General features: G+C 39.0%; 1 long non-coding RNA gene across 1 annotated transcript; it reads left to right on the forward strand.

Annotated features, from left to right (window-relative positions):
- Positions 1-99: 99 nt before the first annotated feature.
- On the forward strand, positions 100-19,348 carry LOC119877279. Its single transcript, XR_005373989.1, has 5 exons — positions 100-1,081; positions 3,173-5,987; positions 15,508-15,817; positions 16,778-16,945; positions 19,189-19,348. It is a non-coding gene; the product is annotated as an uncharacterized LOC119877279 (long non-coding RNA).
- Positions 19,349-20,254: the final 906 nt, after the last annotated feature.

The following is a 20,254-nucleotide window of genomic DNA, read 5'->3' on the forward strand; positions in this document are numbered from 1 at the left end:
GAATTGTTGAAGCTAATTGAGGTCCACCCACATGTGTCCTTTTCCTGAATAAGAAAAGTAGTTCTGCAGAAATGAAAATGATGTTGAATTAAGGTATGGTCAAGAGTCTGGTTTTCCAAACATGAGGTATGTTACAAAGTGGACACTAGTAAGATTAAAACATTTAAATTCTGGGCTGTTTGTAACCTCTAAACATGAAACATTAGGTTGAGAAGGAAAGCAGAACTGAAAGTTCAGTAAAAATATGAAGAGTTAACAATTCTGGTCCTACTTTTGGGACAAAAGTTTGAAATTCTTTTTAGAAAGCAGTAACTGCTTTAGGAAACACTAAATACCTCTGCTAAATAAGCAGAAATAATGTGGTCATTCCCTGAAAAATGTTCACCAGTAGCAACTTTCTTAATAGATCACGGATAATACTTAAATTTCTGTCAGTTGTTTTTATTCGCCAAATTAAACAGTCCTAATATTACCACTTATACTTTGTGGCTTATAACACTACTGAGTCCTACTAGTACATATATTAGAGTTGAGTGGGAGCCAAGCTACAAGCTTTATTGGCAAAGCTCAATCGGAAAAGCTTTGGCCTATGGCTCCAACTAAACTTGTCCTGCCCTCTTTTCCTATACCTTGAAGTCCACCTTAAGAGGAAGATATTTATTTATTTATTTTTTTAAGAGGAAGATATTTAAACCAACAGATGCAAGAATTGCGAATGACCTATGAACAGTGGGTATTATGTGTAAGTGATGAATCACTAAATTATACTCCTGAAACCAATATTACACTATATGTTAACTAAAATTTAAATAAATGTTTGGAAGAAAAAAAGAGCCCTACATGACTTCCACACCATGTTATACAGAGAAACCAAGATTCTAAGAGAGCCTGATGGGCCTGCCCTGGACTCTTGACTCAGTTTTGCTTACCATAGGTGGAGGAATGGAAACATGTTCCGACTGGGCCTATCAGGGTCTGAAATAGAGCCCCAGAAGGGACTGAACCACACGTCTCCAGGATTCTTCTCCCAGTGTCATCAATTGGAGAGAGGAGTCAAGCCTCCATGGGAATTCACACAGAGGTGTGTAATAGTCTCATGTATTAATTGGCTTTTGCACAAACAACCATAGAATAACAATTTTTTCCCTGTAAGTCAGTGGGTTATCTGGAGTGCTTGTCTTCTTATCATGCAAATCTGCAGGGTACGTGTCTCCTTCTATCATTGAAGGGGCAATGCCTCACCAGGACTGCTAAAGCTTATCTTCAGAACTTTCACACTGACATTTTTGCCCATATTCCACTGATGCAGGTAAGACTTAAGGCTAAGCCAAACTTCAATGGGGCCAGAAAGTACACTCTTCCCATGGACTTGGGGAGAGGGCTGTGTGAAAATCTGGTGAAAGTGATAGTATACAGGATAGATCAGGATATCTAAATAATGCTACCCTGTAACTTGTTTTCCACCAGATGTCACTAATGCTACAATATTCAAATTAAGGTGAACTTTTAACTTTAATATTCAGCCTTTCCTATTGGGAATTAACATTGGGATTTCTGGCTACAAAGATATAAAGACATCAGAGGAAGAAAACACAGCACCTGTATTCGTTAGGTAATATTTCATTTAATTTTCCTGCTTTAGTGCACAAGTAGAATTGCAGGATCAATGGACACACAAACAGCTCTACATTTTTTAAACTTTAGATGGTCTCTTCTGTTCATGATCAAGAAGCTCATTTGGCTCCTCAGCAAGCTCATCAAGAGCAGTGTTTCTTCACCTTTCCTAATGGCTCCTACCCTTTTACATCCTTTTAGCAATTGAATGTCCATAACAAATTACTTTCCATTTACTGTACTTTACAAAGCTCCAGGTTTCTTTGGGAGCATTGTAATTACACTGTCCTCAGATGACTTTAACCAATTAATGGCAGGGACCAAAAGACAGAGGACTTAATCCTGTAACTTACCTATATCGTTCAAAGAATAAATCAAGTGTGAATTTGTGAGCAGTGGTGCAACAATTTCCCAACCAGTCAAAAGAATTGTTCATTAAATAACCTTTTACTCTTTAGGGAATTAATTTTTGGCTAAAGTTGTAAATAATAATATCTTCATCTTTTTATTAAATATGTAAAGTTCTGTTTTAAGTTATTTTTGTTCAATGTAACCATGATAAAAATTTGTGTTGGAATAACTATGGAATAGAAATGCTGCTAAATTTCAAATTTTATTAGTTACATCTTCTTAGAGCAGATCTTTATTTTTTATTTCTTTTTTTTATTTATTTTTTACTGGAGTTCAATTTGCCAACATAGAGCAACATAGAGCCCCCCTCAGTGCCCGTCACCTAGTCACCCCATCCCCCTACCCACCTCCTCTTCCACTACCCCTTGTTCATTTCCAAGAGTTAGGAGTCTCTGAGAGCAGCTCTTTAAAGATCTTTCCATTCTTCATGAATATGGCTTTGAAAGCCAGCAGCATTAACTGATGCTTATTTTAAAAAAATCTAGTTGGGAAAGCTACTTAATCTTCATTAGAGTTAACAATCCTCTTCCAATCTGGCAAAAACATGGTAGCCTTAGCAACAAAACTATTAGAAAAGCTTAGAGAGGAAAAGGCCAAGCGTTGACCCTCTGATTACACAAGTCAGTTTATGTTACCATTTCACCTACTTTTGTGCTCTTACCATTTGATCTATTTTTATACTAGAGAAACATAATTTCATTTATTTGTATAAAGTCCATTCATCTGTGTATATCTGCACCATTTTGCTAGGCAAGCTTGTTTGCATAAAGGAACACATGAGATCAAAATCTTTATTGTTCTGGCATTTTATCTGTGCTAAAAAAAAGCCTCTGAGTATAAGCACGACCACACATACTCCACTATCCATGCAAGGAAAAGATCTCAAACCTCTTCAAAAACTATCTAGTTATGGACATACCCAGTGGATACCTAGACATGGATCTGAATTTCTTTCTGAATGGCAGTGTCACTGACTCACATGCATTATTACTTAATCCTCACAACAAACCTAGAGGGGTTATTGTTCCCATTTTACACGTATAAAACCTGAGACTCAGGAAGGCTAGGTAATTTGCTGAACTTCAGACATCCAGGATCTAACCCCAGGCCTGACCCTAAACCAATATTCTTTCTCATTGGTTTTCAGAAACTAAGCAACAGCGGAAGGTGCCCTGCTCCAGCTGCAGGGACTCAGCCAGAAAGACTGGAATACTACATGACTCTACCTGCAAGTTGGGGAAGGAGAATTCAACACTATTTGAGTATTGAGTTGCATTAAATGTTTACATATACATAGTATTTTTGCTGTATAATAGCATCATGCATTTTCTTCCATCAATGTTTTCTTCTCTCATTCTTTCACTTGTTTTTGTAACTACAAGCTGTGTTGGAATTTGCACTTCTTTACAGGTTGGAACCAGTTTGAGAAAGGGGAGACAGAAGGCAATTTAAATGTATGTTATCATCCAAATGATAGGGTTCCCTAGTAAAGCTGGGTAGAGGCTTAGACCTCATGCAAAAACAGGGTTTGCTACTGCATCTCCATAAACAAGCCATGGGATGGCCAGACAACTGCAGTTGTCCTCACTCAAGCCCACTCCAATAGGGGACCAAGAAACTCTTTAAGTACAAAAGCTCTACACAGCTTCTATAGGTCTTTTAAAAGGTCTGTTCTACATTGTTTGGGATGGTGTGAGAAAGTGAAGAGAGCGACCCCAAATCTCTTCTCCAACACCATGTTCTGTCATCAGGATTGGAGTAGAATCCTGAAGAGGGGAATAACATGTATCCCTCTGAATGTTTGCCAGCTTTTTAATTTTTTAAATATATTACATTGTGGGTTCCACTGGCATCATGTGAGTTGTTTTAAGTAGCATACTCACAGGCATATTTTTTTTTTCAGTTTTAGTAATTATGTATGTATTTTCATCTGTAGTCAGAAAGATACCTGTTTTTTTTCCTAACATGTTTTAACACATATTACCCTGAGCAAAGATTGTAAAGTCCATGCTGAATACTTAAAAACATGTATTTGTAGAGAAGTCATGAAGGCGGTGTACACATGATGGAAGGCTGAAAAACAATGTCATAACCCTTTGTACTCAGGCATCAGAAGGGGACCAGGCAGCTGTCCCTCTCAGCCGAGTGGTGCATGCTCAAAGTGCTGCTGTGCTCACACAGTCCCCAAGTCTGCTTCTCCCTACACAGAGTCCTTCTGGGACTTCTTGAAGGGCATTTTGTTTTTTGCCCATACAAGACTAGCACCATGAGTCAGATAGTACTAAGCTGAAAGTTCACTCTCTAATTCTATTTCTTATCTCTAATTATGCCCAGTCATGTCCAAAATAGCTCACCAGACTTTATGAAATGAATACAGAGAACTATATCAATATTAAAATGTCCCAAATTTGAACAATATGAAACTCATTTTTGTTACTCAACTTCCCCACAAACTAAATCCCCTTGCAAATAAAAGCTCATAGAGCTTTTATTTAAAGTCCAAATGCTCTCACTCTCCATTTTATACAATTGGCTCAGTGTCAGCCAGAGGCTTTTACTCAGAGCCAAGGTTCCTATAGCTGCAGCTGTGTCCTGGGATTTCACAGGAATGAGTATAGCTTCTTCAGCCTCTTCAAAGTTGCTTCAAATCTCTAATTAGTTCTAGTCTCCAAGGGGTCAGCAGTCACAAAAGAAACTGTCCACTATAGAAGTTGTCACAAACAAAACTGTGGTACCCCACTTAAGTGACTATGTAATGTCACCTGACACTGCTATCAGAGCACAGCAGATAACTTAGTAGCACCTATGCTGGAGACAGCAAGGACCTGGTCTCAGTCCGGTGGCAAGCCAGCCAGCTGCACCAGCACTGAATCCACGGCCTGTGAATCTGTATGACTGAGCAGAAAGTGCCCATCAATAGTTGTGCTTCCACATATTTAATATAGGTATTCCTTTGCTTTTGCTGTTGTTATTGTTTTGTTTTGGTCATGTGTCCCGGGTCTCCCATATATATTACCTACTTTCTCTCAGAGAGTGACATTTGAGACATTATTGCCTTCTTCAAAAATGTAGATAGGTATTCTGGTTTCTTCATTTCCTTGTGTCTTGTGTCTCATGTTTTGGCTACTTTGGTACAAGATTGTGAGACCACAAGTCTAGAGAAAACTTCTACTCCCAAATTCTTCCAAGTCTGTTCTCTCTAGAACAGGGAAGTACACTCTCCTCTGTAAATGCATGAGGAATGGGATAATGAACATCACCGTACTCCCTTAGTACTATGTTTAACTTACTAGTATATGACGTTTTACTTATTCTGAAAATGGTAATTGTCATCTCTCTTCCATAGACGTTTCATTCCTACCTAGGCAGGTTGAGTTGGGCCAGGCAAAGCAGTAGTTGGCCAGAATCAAGATTCTAAGAAAATAAAATACTGTGATCACAGTAAGAGGCAATGAGTCAGGATTAGTCTTTTGTCAAGAAGTAAAAGAAGGATAACAAAGTTTAGCAAAACTTTAAGGAGATTCTAGATATCACAGATTAAAATAGTCAAAAGTTAGTATTCCAAAGAGTTGCACCATTGAAAAGATAGAACCCAAGCACAAGCCAAAAAGATTCCAAAAAACTTAAATTCAGGACAGAAACTTTTTTAAAAGCTTTTTTTAAAATTTTTTATTTATTTATGATAGTCACACAGAGAGAGAGAGAGAGAGGCAGAGACACAGGCAGAGGGAGAGGCAGGCTCCATGCACCGGGAGCCTGACATGGGACTTGATCCCAATTCTCCAGGATCGCGCCCCAGGCAAAAGGCAGGCGCTAAACCGCTGCGCCACCCAGGGATCCCCAGGACAGAAACTTTTCTAGTCTCTCTTATTCCTTCCTGCCTCCATAGGATCGGACTACTGGTGTAAGGAGAGAGATTGCAGATGGGAAGGAAGTGGTGCCAAGAGCTGCAGCTGCAAAAAGTCGAGTTGGTTTTGTTTCTTCTAACTTTTCAACTTAAAATTAATACATACACACATTTTAAAAATCAAGCAGTAGAGAATGATACCAAGTGAAAAGTAAATTCTCAGCCTGAACTTGTTCCCCGACTCATTTCCAGCTCCCTGTTTTTAAGTATTTTCTGTTTTCCTGGTGGTTACCACAATACCTCTGAAATATATGTTAATACTTGATTTCTTCTTTTATCTTGTTTATCAACTCTAGATAGCATTTATTGGAAGATGAGAAACTTATTTCTTTGATCCATCCATGTCTATGTTTTTCCAGTTACATTGCTTTGATATTTCTGGTGATTATCATTTTAAAGAGTATACTTAAACTCTATTTTGTTACATCAATTTTAGACAGTATATAATTGATTTCTTGCTATATAAATAAATAGGTGAGAAAAATCTGTGACATTATCTTCCATATCTCTCTGCTGCTTTAATATTCAGACTTCCATTGTTTCATATTATCAGTGTTACTATTAGTCAGATTCTCTTTTACAGTTGTTGTCTTCCAAGCTTTGTTTGTATGTTGATTCTACAAATTAAAATAGCATTTCCGTTATTCCAATGATTAAATTACTCCTTACTGAAGGACTAAATAGCTCTAGTTATTGAGAAAAAAAAGGGTAACCTTAGGTCAGGAAAACTGAAAGATGAATGTTCCAAGTGTCAAGGTCAAATGGGATTCCTTGAACTCAATCTTCAAGACTTTCTATTAAATTCAATTTGGTCGATGATACCTTTATTTTATTTTATTTTTTTAATTTTTTTTATTTATTTATGATAGTCACAGAGAGAGAGAGAGAGAGGGGGGCAGAGACACAGGCAGAGGGAGAAGCAGGCTCCATGCACCGGGAGCCCGACGTGGGACTCGATCCCGGGTCTCCAGGATCGCGCCCCGGGCCAAAGGCAGGCGCCAAACCGCTGCGCCACCCAGGGATCCCCCGATGATACCTTTAATATACAAGAAATCTTTATCTGCCTTTGTTCTTATTTCATAGCCACCTCTTTTTTGGCTTCTTGACTCTAAAGATGTTAGTTGGTTTTGTTTTCTTAATTTTTTTTTCCATTCTCTTGTTTTCCTCAGGAGTCTACTGTTATAATATCTCTTCCACTTGCACCTTTTTTTTTTTTTTTTTTGGTTTATTCTAAATTTTCTGGGTCTTTTTCCCAAATATGCGAGTGATGAAAAAGGTTCATCAGCACTGGTAGCATGATTTTCCACTGTGGTATTAGACCTCTTTCTTGAATGAAAAGATGGATGGCAGGGTCTTTGTACATATAAGCTAGTAGTACTGTTTTAGGGTACATTTCGGTATTTTGTTCATCATGTATCTTTTGAAAATTGACTTCTTTTATTTTTTTTGAAAATTGACTTCTAAAAATATTAAATTAAAATATCATATCTTATTTACTTAGTTTTTTGGTGCATCTCAAATTTTGTGTGCCTGGTTTCACTCACTGCAGTATCTATCTGCTTTGGGACAAGGACCTGGAAGGTTAAATGTAATTTCCAGATATGGTCAGTAGAGGGCAGCAAAGGGTAGTAGAGTGAATACTCAACTGCCAAGGCCTGGGCAAACCTTTTTTCCCTCTTTATAGAGATCAATTAGTGGTAGTAGAAAATCCAGAGTGCCAGAATCAGGATAGAAATTATCCATAATACTGATCCAGGATGGGTATCAAGCTTAGAAGGCAGTGGAAATGTTTAGTCACAAATTCATAGCCTGGTATCTATCAAAGAGATGTGAACCACTGGACATTAGGAGGGGAATCATTAGACTTTCACAGTCCTGACTCTTACTCCCAGCCTGCCTAAAACCTAAGATCTCGTTCTGTAAAGTCCCAGGAGTCTCCTATCCACATTGAGAGCTTTGCAAATTTCCTGTCTGACAGTCAGTTCATGGTACCAGCAGTGGCTCTGGGTTCCACAACCAGCCATTCCTGAGAGAAGAGACAGAGTGGGACATGGGCACCATACATAAACACTGACAGTTGATGAAAAACTCACTTATGTGTCAGTTAAATAATTTGGGAGCCAACCTAAATGGGATGTGGCTTAAAATACATTTTCTTTCATCTTCCAGAACGGACACATTCTTTAGGCAAGGAAAAATTATAGGACTTTGAAATTAGACAAACTTGACGCTATGAATTATTAGGTATGTGGTTTTCAGTGCCTTAACTTTACTAAACTTCAGTTTCTCCAACTATAAAGTGGAAATAATGATTCTTACCTCACAAACCTGCTGCAAGGAAATGAGAAGATGTCCATAAACTGCCTGGCAAAGAACTTGGCAATTTGTAGTTACTCAATTGGCATTACTACAATCTCCCCCTATCTTTGGTCATGGAGAATACCCATGATATTGTTACTATTTCTGAATAAAAAGTCTCATTGTCTCCTATAAGCATAACTAAATCATTTGAAGGATTACTCTGTTAGATATCATACTAAGATTTCTGCGGTATGATCTCATTTAATTCTCATAACAGCCCTATGAAGCAGGTGCTTTTATCACCATCCTGATTTTATAAATGACAACAGTGAGGCTTCAGAAGTGTAACTAGTTTACCCAGTGTCATGTAGGTAGTAAATTATGAGGAAGGATTAAAACTACATAATTTGATTCCCGACCTCGTGCTCTTGCCATTACATAATGTTTGCTGATGTACACATGTAATCAAAGATTTAAAATTTTAGGCGAAGAAATCAAAGAAGAAGTTTAAAAATAATTGGAGACCAATGAAAATGAAAACACAATGGTCCAAAAACTTTGGAATCCAGCAAAATCTGTTCTAAGAGGGAACCTTAGAGCAATCCAGCCCTACCTCAAGAAGCAAGAAAAATATCAAACAACCTAACCTTACACTAAAGAAGCTGGAAAAAGAAGAACAAATAAAACCTCAAACCAGCAGAAGAAATAAAATAATAAAGATTAGAGCAGAAATAAATGAAATAGAACAAAAAAAACACACCAAGGTACAATCAATCAGATGAATGAAACCAGGAGCTGGATCTTTAAAAAGATCAACAAAATTGATGAACCTTTAGCCAGACTCATAAAAAAACAGAGAGAGAGGGGACCCCTGGGTGGCTCAGTGATTGAGCATCTGCCTTCAGCTCAGGGCATGATCCCAGAGACCCAGGATTGAGTTCCACATTGGGCTCCTTGCATGGAGCCTGCTTCTCCTTCTGCCTGTGTCTCTGCCTCTGTCTCTGTCATGGATAAATAAAATCCTTAAAAATAAGACAGAGAGGGCGAGAGAGAGGACTCAAGATTATAAATGAAAAGGATTTCTGTACATGTCTTTTGCCCATTTCATTATTGGATTCTTTGTTTCTTTGGTGTTGAGTTTAATACATTCTTTATAGATCTTGGACACTAGATATCTGATATCTGATATGTCATTTGCAAATATCTTCTCCCATTCTGTAAGTTGTCTTGTAGTTTTGTTGACTGTATCCTTTGCTGTGCAAAAGCTTCTTATCTTGATGAAGTCCCAACAGTTCATTTTTGCTTTTGTTTCTTTTACCTTTGTGGATGTATCTTGCAAGAAGTTAGTGTGGCCAAGTTCAAAAAGGGTGTTTCCTGTGTTCTCCTCTAGGGTTTTGATGGAATCTTGCCTCACATTTAGATCTTTCATTCATTTTGAGTTTATCTTTGTGTATGGTGCAAGAGAGTGGTCTAGTTTCATTCTTCTGCATGTGGATGTCCAATTTTCCCAGCACCATTAATTGAAGAGACTGTCTTTCTTCCAGGGGATAGTCTTTCCTCCTTTATCGAATATTAGTTGGCCACAAAGTTGAGGGTACAATTCTGGATTCTCTATTCTGTTCCATTGATCAATGTGTCTGTTTTTGTGCCAGGACCACACTGTCTTGATGACCACAGCTTTGTAGTACAACCCAAGAATTCTCACAGAGGAAACATAGACATGGCCAACAAGCACATGAGAAAATGCTCTGCATCACTCGACATCAGGGAAATACAAATCAAAACCACAATGAGATCCCACCTTACACCAGTGAGAATGGGGAAAATTAACAAGGCAGGAAACCACACATGTTGGAGAGGATGCAGAGAAAGGGGAACCCTCTTACACTGTTGGTGGGAATGTGAAATGGTGTAGCCACTCTGGAAAACTGTGTGGAGGTTCCTCAAAGAGTTAAAAATAGACCTGCCCTACGACCCAGCAATTGCACTGCTGGGGATTTACCTCAGAGATGCAGATGCAATGAAACAACAGGACACCTGCACCCCGATGTTTCTAGCAGCAATGTCCACAATAGCCAAACTGTGGAAGGAGCCTCGGTGTCCATTGAAAGATGAATGGATAAAGAAGGTGTGGTTTATGTATACAATGGAATATTACTCAGCCATTAGAAATGACAGATACCCACCATTTGCTTCGACATGGATGGAACTGGAGGGTATTATGCTGAGTGAAGTAAGTCAAGCGGAGAAGGACAAACATTATATGTTCTCATTCATTTGGGGAATATAAATAATAGTGAAAGGGAATAGAAGGGAAGGGAGAAGAAATGGGTAGGAAATATCAGAAAGGGAGACAGAACATGAAGACTCCTAACTCTGGGAAATGAATAGGGATGGTGGAATGGGGGGTGGGTAGTGGGTGGGGGTGACTGGGTGGTGGGCACTGAGGGGGGAACTTGACAGGATGAGCACTGGGTGTTATTCTGTATGTTGGCAAATTGAACACCAATAAAAATAAATTTATTTTAAAAAGAAATGAAAGAGGAGAAATAACAACACCACAAAAATATAAAGGATTTTAAGAGAATATTATGAAAAAATTATATGCAAACTAATTGGACAACCTAGAAGAAATGGGTAAATTCTTAGAGACATATAACCTCTCAAAGATGAGTTGGGAAAAAATAGAAAATTTGAAAAGACTGATTATCAGCAATGAAATCAAATCAGTAATCAAAAAACTACCAAAAAACAGATGGCTTCACAGGTAAATTTTACCAAAGATTAAGGGACACCTGGGTGGTTCAGCAGTTGATCATCTGCCTTCAGGTCCTGATCCCAGAGTCCTGAGATCGAGTCCCACATTGGGCTCCTTCCATGGGGCCTGCTTCTCCTTCTGCCTGTGTCTCTGCCTCTGTCTTTCTCTGTCATGGATAAATAAATAAAATCCTTAAAAAAAATTTTTACCAAACATATAAAGAAGAGTTAACACCTACTTTTCTCAAACTACTTCAAAAAACAAAGAATGAAAGCTTCTATGTATTCTATGAAGTCAGCATTACCCTGATACCAAAACCAGATAAAGACACTACAGAGAGAGAGAAAGATAGAGAGAGAGAGAACTACAGGCCAATATCTCTGATTAACATACATGCAAAAATCCTCAACAAAGTATTAGCCAACCAAATCCACCAATACATTAAAAAAGTCATTTACCATGATCAAGTGGGATTTATTCTTAGTATGCAAATGTGATTCAATATTCACAAATCCATTAACATCATACATATCATCAACAAGAGAAGGGTAAAAAACCATGATCATCTTAATAGGTGCAGAAAAGCATTTAAAAGTACAACATCCATTCATGATACAAACTCAACAAAGTAGGTTTAGAAGGAACATACCTCAACAGAATGAAGACCTTATGTGAAAAACTACAGCTAATGTCATACTCAATGGTGAAAAAGTGAGAGCTTCTCCCCAAGATCAAGAACAAAACAAGGATTTCCACCCTCACTACTTTTATTCAGCATAGTACTGGAAGTCCTAGCCCCAGCAATCATACAAGAAAAAGCAATAAATGGCATCCAAATGGGTAAGGAAGAGGTAAAACTTTCACTATTTGCAGGTGCCATGATACTATATGTAGAAAACCCTCAGGATTCTACCAAAAATGGACTAGAACTGATAAATGAGTTCAGGAAAGTCACAGGATACAAACCAATATACAGAAATCCACTGCATTTCTATACACTAATAATGAAGAGAAAAAAAGAAATTAAGAAACAGTCCCATTAACAATTGTACCAAAAATAATAAGATACCTAGAAATAAGCTTAAACAAGGGAGTGAAAGACATTATATATATATATATATACTGAAAAACTATAAAACATTGGTGAAAAAAATTGAAGACAACACAAATGGAAAAATATTCCATGCTTATTGATGAGAGAACAAGTATTAATAAAATGTTCCATACTCAAAATAATCTACAGATTTGATGGAATCCCTATCAAAGTACTAATAGTATTTTCACAGAACTAAAACAAGTAATTCATAAGCATGTATGGAACCACAAAGACCCCAAATAGCCAAAGCAATCTTGAAAAAGAAAAAAACTGGAGGTATCACAGTCCCAGATTTCAAGATCTATTACAAAGCTGTAATAATCAAAACAGTATGGTATTGACAAAAATGGACAATAGATCAATAATACGGTATTACTGGCATAAAGATCACCTTAGAGTATCTCTTTTATTTGATATTTAGGGTGAAAACATAGGTGTTTGGTGAAATAGATGAAAACAGACCCGGGCAGCCCGGGTGGCTCAGCGGTTTAGCGCTGCCTTCAGCCCAGGGCATGATCCTGGAGAACCGGGATCGAGTCCCACGTCGGGCTCCCTGTATGGAGCCTGCTTCTCCCTTTGCCCCCCTCTCTCTCTCTCTCTCTCTCATTCTGTGTCTCTCATGAATAAATACATAAATAAAGTCTTTAAAAAAGAAAAAAGACCCCATCATTATTATTCTATTTAGAGCTCATTCATCAAATTAAAATAAATCACAATGATATTATGGAAGAAATTAAGCTTTAGCTATTACTGCAAAGGTAACTGTGACCTGGTAAAAGAAGCTCCCTTTATCTTTCTCAGACAAACTTTTCTCTCCTTTGCTTTACTACAAGGAGAAGATACTATCAAACACTGTATCTTTCTCAATTAATTCCTTAAAACCAGTGACTCACAATCCTGGTTACATGTAAGAATCACTCAGAGAGCTTTTTCCAGATCTGATGAATCAGAACCTCTGGGGGAGGCAGTTTCAGAATGAGTGCCTGAAAAGCCTCCCAAGTGAGTCTGATGCATATCAGAATTGATCAACAGGACGAGATTCTAAAAGGAGAGAAGTTTTCCCGGCCTCTAAATCTCTAACCTCTCTGAAGGGAGATGCAGAGAATGGAACATAATCTGAGAATTGGGGAAGGTACAGAGATAAGTCTGCCTATATTTTTTACCTGAAATAGATTATTTTTTACCTGAAATAGATTTTGACAGGTACTTGATGGGAGGCCAGAAAGTGTTGCCCAATGAGCCTCCATGGTACTAAATATAGTCAAGCATGGCCAGACTAGCACTTGTCCTTTAAAAATGGTGAGAAAGGGGTGCCTGGTGGCTTACTTGGTTAAGTTTCTGACTCTTGATTTCGGCTCAGGGTTATGATCTCAGGATCATGAGACAGAGCCACAGGTCAGAATCCACACTCAGCACCATTTGTGCTTCTTTCTCTCTCTCTCTCTCTGCCCCCACCTCTTGTGCACATGCACTGTCTCTTTATCTCTCTCTCTCTCTCAAATACATAAAATATTTTTTAAAAACTGAATAAAAGTGGTGAGAAGCCTGGAGGCCACTATCTACATGCCACTTCTGTGTTAGTTTGGTTTTAAGATGAGAAGCCTTAATAAAGTCTAAAAGGACTACCAGGACTTGTGCTCTCACCTCTACCTAATTTACAGGCCAATTTCACTCTCCTGTACCTTCTGCCTGTGTCTCCAATCCAGCAAAGTCTTCCATGTTTCTGAAACATCAGTTAGTCACATTCTGTCCCTTCAACTGACAAATGTATCTTCCCTCCCTTCCTTCCTCTTTCTCTCTTCTAAGTAATCCCAAGTTATTCTTTAAAGGTCATTTCAAATGAGCTCGTCAAAGAAGCCTTCCTCTCCATAATTGAAATCAGGTGTCAAGCCCCTCCCTAAATTTCTCACCTCAATCTTTAATTTTCCTCTGCAGTACTTTCCAGAGGCTGTGTTAGGCAGTTATTGATGACATTCTCTGTTTAATATCTGTCTTCCCCCCTCCTCACTTAAATCCTGGTTTTGTGAGAGTTGGGCCTGGCTCCCTGTTGCCCAGACCTATCAAGTGCCTTTCTCCTAGTACAGGTTCAAACACTATCCGTTGAATGAATAAAGTAAATAAGAGAAAGACTATTTTATGTCATGCCTTTTTCCCTGTCCATCCCTGCCAGAAAACTATTTCATTCACTTGTTCAATACAGAATTTTTTGATTCCTCCGATGTGCCAATGTTTGTGAGAATTTAATGATAAGTCAGACATAGACTCCTTCCTTGAGGTCCATAGAGTCTAGTAGGGCATAAAAGATAGGTTTTCACATGCCTGTTACAGGAGCCTGTAAGGGAAACCACAAACTTTGTCTGTAGGATCAAATTTCTGTCCTCCACAGTTGTCAAAGAAAGACACTGTCCATGGTGGGAAGAGTGGGGATGGGGGGCCCTCGCAGGAGGCTGTGTGACCTCCTGAGTCAGTTGGATTTGAATCCTTCATATTATGTCACGGCTGCTTGGATTCAGAGTCCAACCTGTATGCGCAGGAGCCTCCTCATCTGTAAAACCATCAGTTTCCTAGTGGAAAGGGAACACTGTCTTCATGTAACATGTTTTTAACAGGCTCCTGTAGGTGCTTTGACACTGAAAGAGATGTCCAGGTGGCAAATCAATGGTTAGTATCACTAACCATTAGGGAAATGCAAGTGAAATCCACAGTGAGATATCACACTACACAGCTATCAGAATAGCTAAAATAAAAAATGACAACACCAAATGTTCATGTGGATGAGGGGAAACTGAATGACTCACACAGTACTGGGGAGAATGTGAAATGGCACAGCCATTCTGGAAAACAGTTGGACAGTTCCTAAGAAATAAAAAATAAAACTATAAAAAAACAAAAAACAAAAACAAAAAAACATACCTAGCATATGACCTGGCTCTTCCCATCCTGGGTATTTAGCCCAGAGAAGTGAAGACTTCACGCTGACACAAAAACCTGTACACAGATGTTTATAGTAGCTTTATTAGTGACAGCCAAAACCTGCAGACACTTCGAACTCCTTCAACAGGTAGTTAAGCAAACTGTGATACATCCATATCATGATGTACTACTAAGGGACACCAGGAAATGAACTGTGAATACTTGCAGCCATCTAGATGAATCTCCAGTTACATCAAATGGGAAAAAGGAAATCCCCAAATTTCATAAACTATGTGATCCCATCTGTATAACATTCTTGAAATGGCAACATTATACACATGGTGAACAGATTTGTGATTGCCAGGGATTAAAGAGGTGGTGGAGGGGGAAAGAAATTTGTGTGGTTGTAATCGGGGAATAGGAAGGACCCTTGTGGTGATGGAAGTGTCTCTGGAAGACTCCATCTGTAAAAAAACTGATGTCATCTCTCTGTGTTATTTATTATAGCTGCAAATGAATCTACAGTTATCTCAAAATAAAATGATTACTTTTAAAAAGTCAAAACTTGGAGGCCAAGATAAGGAAACCAGTATGTCAGTTTGGCAGTTACAACATGAGCTTTGAATATGTGACATCATAATGGCAGTGACCGCGGACCGCTGCGGAATCTTCAGGCTTCAAGCATTTGACAGTACTCTGCCAAGTGCTGTAGACTCACTCGATTTCCCGTCCCGCGAATTGAAGAGAAAAGGATGTTCCCGTCAATCAGAAAGCACGCTGAGCTTACAGGTGGACATTCAAGGCTTCAGCGCATGAGGTAGTCTTCTGATCCACTATTTCTGACCATCCAAACAGACCGGCAATAACAGGAACTGTTGTTTTCTTTTGTTTCCTCTAATACATAGAAACTAATTAGTAACTCCAGCACCAGCTTCCTGAAAAGCTGCTCCTGTTCATAAGATTCAGTGCTGCTGAGCAGAAGGGAGCAGGCTTTATACATCCTTGGGGGAGGCGGAGACACTTTCTTGGCTCCATGAGAGAGCCAACTCTCTCTCTCTGTGAGACAGTTTTCAGTGGGTCTATGAAAATACCTGTCCTAGTTCTGAAAGAATTTTTACACTCTGCTCAATTGAGTTGTTTTATTACCTATTTTGACCAGGAAGTCCTGTCAGAGCTCAGCCAAGTAATAGCTAAACTCTTGTGTTCAGAAACTTTCTGAGGTTTCCAATATTTTTGTTGATCTTTGAGAATTTTTACCCCAATTTTGAATATTGAATTAGATAAGATGGGGGTCAACTTCCAGGATCTTCAGTTATCTTCATTTTATCTTAACATAAATATTATTATATTTATATTATATTATATTTTATAATATATTATTAAATATATTATTATATATTTTATATTAGGCCACAAGTTGTCCTGTTTGTTGTTGTTGTTCATTCTCCTTCTTGTAATCTGCTCTACCTTTGGCTTCTTGGCTCTCGCCTACCTAATGGCTCACAATTAGCTCTGCAGCTTTCTCCACCACACCTCTAAGTGTTGGCATGCCCAAGGGCTTTGTCCTTGAAACTGTCCTCCCTCTGCATCAGTTTCCCAAGTGACCTCACCTCTTTCTATAGCTTTCTGTAACTCAGGGATCCTTGATTCTGAGCTCTGGAGCTCTGCTTTGGGGGTTGAGACTACATTTTAGTGTTGTGTGAACCTTGAAACTTGGCATTAAACTATATTGTGTATTTGACCAGTAACTAACTGCTCTGTGTTTGATGTCTTGCAGGAAGAGCTCGTCTGTGGAGGTGGACACCCACAGCGAAAGCACTACATCATCTGAGGGTGCCACTCGTACCTTGCTCATCCATGGCCCCGTTGAGCTCAAGAAAGGCTGGAGGAGGCAGAAGTGGCAGCTTTTCTTGTACAGCGATTTATTACTGATGTCTAATACCAAGTAGGTGTACCATGTTTCGTGCTCTTGTGAATCTCAAAAAAATTGCATTCCCATTAACCCTTACTATACGAAAACATAACATTTTTTCCCTTTTGTGTTTGCCAATGCTTGAGTCCTTCATTCCATGAGTACTTCTGGAGGTCTTGTTTTGTGTCATGTCCCTGAAGCAAATACAATTGACAATGTGACAGACCAATGTCTCTCCTGCCTGGGACTTACAAATGATAAAATAAGAGGGGGAATGATAATGATTAGTGCTGCTGATAGAAGGTGGATAAGGGGCTGTGCGGAGAGGGTGGGAACGTGTTAGAGAGGAATAGTCTAGGAGGGCCTCTCTGAGGTGGAGCATTAAAACCAAATCTATGAGAGGAGAAGCAGCCACATTCCCAGACAATGTGCCTGAGCCATCGAGGCTGAGGGACTTGCAGGTCTACGTGGGTACAACCTGACCCTCAGAGAGAGGGGCTCAGGGAAGCCTGATTTGACTAGAGCCCAGAGCATAGGCCATGTTATCAGATATGATACTATGCTCAGGGGTCTAGTCACTCAGGGTCTTCACAGGCCATGGTAAAAAAGTGGAAATATTTTGCCAAAGGATTTGTAATTAGGGGACTGACCAAATCTGATTTATATTTCCAGCAAATTTTTCTGACTGTTGCTAGATAATAGATGGATGGGTAAGCAAGAGTGGAATCAGGGAGAGTAGTTAGGGGAGGCAATAGTCCTGATGGATGGTATCAGGGCTCTATCTTAGCAGTTTAGTAAAAAGGAAAGATGGAGCAGGGTAGCCCGGGTGGCTCAGGGGTTTAGCTTCGCCTTTAGCTCAGGGCATGATCCTGGAGACCCAGGATTGAGTCCCACATCAGGCTCTCTGCAGGGAGCCTACTTCTCCCTCTGCCTGTGTCTCTGTTTCTCTCTCTCTCCTCTCTGTGTTTCTCATGAATAAATAAATAAATCTTTTAAAAAAAAGATGGAGCAGATAGATGGAATGTAGGAGAAAGAATTGACTGTGTGCATTTTCCTCTCAACCCTGAACACAAATGCATTGAATATCCAGTCTAGAACATGATGATTGCTCAATAAACGTGTGGGAGCAGGTCATGGAAGGTCACCTGTTTACTTACTCCATCTCTGTTTGCATTATTCACAAAACGTGGAAGACCAAGAACACTCCCACAAACAAAATATCAAGAAGTTTTTGGTCATGAGAAAAAACTAACTCCCTCTTTTTTTTTACTGCTTTCACCCTAGATCTCAGTTATGCCATGTCATAGGTACGACATGCTAGTAATAATTTGGCAAAATGATATACTCATCTGAGTTACATTAATAACAATTTATCAGGGGCTTACTACATGTCAGATATTATGCTAAAAACTTTATGTACCTAATTTTGTCCAACCTTACAATGACCCTGTGAGATGGGAGTATTTTTATATTGGAGAACCTTGATGCTCAGAGGTCTAATGGATCTGCCCAGGTTACCATATTAGTAATGGACAGAGTCTACATTTGAAATCAGGTCTATTTATTTCAAAGCACAGGCTTTTTTATTCACTATGTGATGCTACCATTTCTATTCTCTCTTTTTTCCTGAATTTCATACAACATTCCATGAACACCTAGATTCTTTCATTATTGAAATCAACCCTTCCTTTACATTGAGTGAACAACTAACTCCAATCTGCTTGGTAAGAAATAGATCAGAATGCTTAGTGAATTGAAAAATGAAGCAAGTATAGCTATCAAAAAATCAGAGTCAAAGATAGTAGTAAAATATATTTGAGACTAGGGAAATTGCCCATAGATGTAACCTTGAAGGTGGTGATGTCATAAGGAGGACAAAGAGAAAAGGAATGTCCAGGCCTTGGCATGAGGTCCATATGAAAGACTCTCTTCCTCCTGATAGAAGGCCAAGTCATTATTTTAAAAATGCAGACTAGTTACCATTCTCTTTATTTAACCAAGGTGAGTATGGGAGACCAAAATATGTGGGATGCATGCTGGGAACCACACTAGGAACATCACAGATGCCTCACCCACCTGGGTTTCTCAGTGATTGAGCATCTGCCTTTGGCTCAGGTCGTGATCCCTGGGTCCTGGGATCGAGTCCCACATCGGGTTCCCCACAGGGAGCCTGCTTCACCCTCTGCCTATGTCTCTGCCTTGCTCTGTGTATCTCTCATGAATAAAGAAAATATTTCTCACAGCCCTCCAAGGCCCATATTTTTTATCATCCACAGGCTGCAGAGATGAAAATGGGAACAGAGGAAGTCTCAGAAATGGTCCAGTCATACATAGGGAAATCATGCAAGAGGTTCCAACCCAGGCCTGCCTTCATCAGAAGGCCATGTTCTTCCTTCCATACCATGTTGTACCCTTCCATCCTTAGCCCAAGAGACATGCTAACAATAGCAAACTCATTTCCTGGTTGTTAGGACCTTGCAGACCACTCATATTCAATTTACAAGGGGAATATGTTCTTCTTCTTTTCTTTTATCTTTGTAATTATTATAAGCATTAGGGACAGGAGAAGACTTTCCTTTTCTTACTAGAACTATTTATTGTCCTGGGTGCTGCTTACCTCTCAGCCGGTTTTACAGAGCCTATGATGTTCTACTAAAAAGATTTTTATATAAAGATAGTGTTGTGTTTTTCCACTAGAGAGTTGCATCTATTGAAGGGCTGAATTTTTATTCGAATGGTTCATTATGACAAAACAAGTTGAACATTTTTCATCTTTCACATATTGCTTTTGAGATATGTCCTTATGTCTACTCAAGGGTTTTTATGTGACAAAATCTTTATCAATTTATTTGTTAATGTTCTTTGAAAGAGACTCAGTTCCCAAAAGATTATCTTATATACTTTATATTATACATTGATAATATTAGAAAATGTAAGTGATCACAGGCATGTTAATTTCATATTTAACCCAAGGTCTTTGATATAGAGAGAACACAGATTTTTAGAATTCCGAGTTCGGGATATCATCATGGTCAGGTTCTGGTAAGAGCTCTTTTTCTGCTTGCACACGGCTGCCTTCTCACTGTGTACCCCAAGGCATGTCCTCAATGCATGTATGTACACACATACAGATCTCTCCCACTTCTTACAAGACCATCCATCTTACTGGATTAGGACCTGACCTTGATGATCCCATTTAAACTTAATTACCTTCAAAAGCTCTAGCTCCAAACATGATGATACTGGCAGAGAGGGCTTTATGGTAAGAAGGTGGGAAAGCAGTGGGAGGGAGACACAATTTCATCCATAGCAGTAGCAAGCAGCACTTAATGCTTGCCACAA

The sequence above is a fragment of the Canis lupus genome, chromosome 19, assembly GCF_011100685.1.
Source record: "Canis lupus familiaris isolate Mischka breed German Shepherd chromosome 19, alternate assembly UU_Cfam_GSD_1.0, whole genome shotgun sequence".
NCBI classification, from domain to species: domain Eukaryota; kingdom Metazoa; phylum Chordata; class Mammalia; order Carnivora; family Canidae; genus Canis; species Canis lupus.